Source organism: Frankliniella occidentalis, unplaced genomic scaffold (genome assembly GCF_000697945.3).
Source record: "Frankliniella occidentalis isolate FOCC.00 unplaced genomic scaffold, Focc_3.1 Scaffold229, whole genome shotgun sequence".
Taxonomy (NCBI): Eukaryota; Metazoa; Arthropoda; class Insecta; order Thysanoptera; family Thripidae; genus Frankliniella; species Frankliniella occidentalis.
Window position 1 is genome coordinate 9,260 of NW_026267355.1, and position 1,973 is coordinate 11,232.

Here is a 1,973-nt window from a genome sequence, read left to right on the forward strand (position 1 = left end):
GGGGGCAGCCTGGGGGAGTAACCGCTCCAAGTCATTCGCTCCTTAAGCAGCCCTTGTACCTACGAGGGGAGGAGCGAAAGCAGATAGGAAGGGACGGGGAATGAAAGGAGGATGACGATGAGGGATAGGAAGAAGTGAGTGGGCGCGGTAGTCGTTGCCCATTGATGTAATACAATGTGGCTAGAGAGAGAGATAGAGGACTGGAGAGAGACAGACAGAGACAGAGAGAGAGAGAGAGAGAGAGCGGGGGGGGGGGAACTGAGTGAGAATCATCCCCTGCCCGTTTTATTTCCACCAGAGGCCTCGCGATATTATTTTTACACCGTCCACTAGGCTAACAAAACAGTCTAGAGCTCGAGGGAGTTTGGGAGGTGAGTGGGAACACTATCGCTTATGCATGCGGCAGCGGCCAGACAGGCACGCCCGGGAGGGGCCTGGCCGAGCTGCGCCAGGAGCGAACGGACCGTGACCCCGCAGGAAGCGATGTTGTTCGTGTTGTAGTTGATACATCTCCGGCCAAACTGAGCTGGGAGCGGGTGCATTCGCATCGGGCCCGCCGTGGACCGGGAGACTGCGCGGCGTGTGTATTCTATCCAAGGTTAAGAGGAACTGGTGAGTAATTCGTGTGTGTGTGTGTGTGTGTGCGCGTGTAGATTAGCTTCCTTTCGGCAAAGACTGCGGACGTTGACCGCAAGAAAAGCCCCTGCTGTTTTGTTTCGAGTTCCTGCTGCTTTGATATTAAAAAGATAGTATCGACCTGTAAAGCACACGGCCGGGCCGAGGCCTCCTGGGCGCAGCGAGAGGTGGGGGGGGGGGCAGACACGCTCGCAGCAGCCGAGCCATGGCTGAGCCCCGACCAGCTGATGACACGAGCTGGTGTTTATTTTTAGCAGGGTACTTTCATTGAGGTAGCCGCCCGCCGCGCCCCGGCCCCACACAGTGCCACGCCCTCCCAACACTGTGCAGCGCAACACAAACGCTAGTCAAAGTCAAGTTCACCTGTCAAAGCCGAGTCACCTTCGAGCGGACGAGCGGCGAGCGTCACCGCGGGCTCGGCTGGCGCCCGACCGATAAACGAGCTGGAAACAGAAACACTTTTCGTTTTATTTTAAGCGTTTTGACGGGCGGCGCGGCTGGGCCGAAGCGCCTCGCTGCCTCTGACCCCCCTCCCCCCCACCCTCCTCCCCCGGACAAGCCCGCGGCGGGTACCAGCAGACGGGATATAGATATAAACCTTTGCGTCCCACGGTGTACCCCTCTACACCGTGCGTCCAACAGAAAATAAAATGACGTCTTGTTTTTAATCCTTCAGCGCGCGAGGTTTGACAACAATTTTAAGACGCCCGACGCGAGTTTTATTATGAAGAGACAAAGGTGAAAAGGTCAAGTATGAGATCCGGCTATAGGTAAGGCCGCATGGCCGGTCTCGAAATACCTAAAGCGAGGTGACATTCGCTAAGTGCGAAGCGCTGTGAGCCGGTGCCGGTGCCCTCTCCCAAAGCCCCAAGCCTCTGCCTGCACGCCCCTCTCCCCTTGGATTATTTCCTCTCACATCATCCGATTATCTGTTTTATCGACCTCGGCCGACCGCGCTGCGCTATCAGGTGGCTCATGCCCGCCACGAGCCCCGCCGCGTCACCCGTCACTAGCGGGGCGCCGCACCATGCACTTGGTCGGGGAGGCGGGGAGCTAGCTAGCTAGCTGCTGGCTAAAGCGTCACGGCGCGACGCCCGACACCAAAGCCAACAAAGTTGGTCGAGTCGGTGCGGCGCGGCTCAAAGGTCAAGCCGCCCCTGCAGAGCTTCGCGTCGGAGGACCGGCGACCGACCGGCCTCGCCGCTACTCGCCAACACTTACTTCGAACCAGCCAGCGCCGCCGTGCCAGGGCAAGTTTGCAGACTTTGCAGACGCCGCCGCTATAGCTGAGCACGCTGAGTACCGGCCAGGCACGGCACAGCACAGCCGACCCCCCC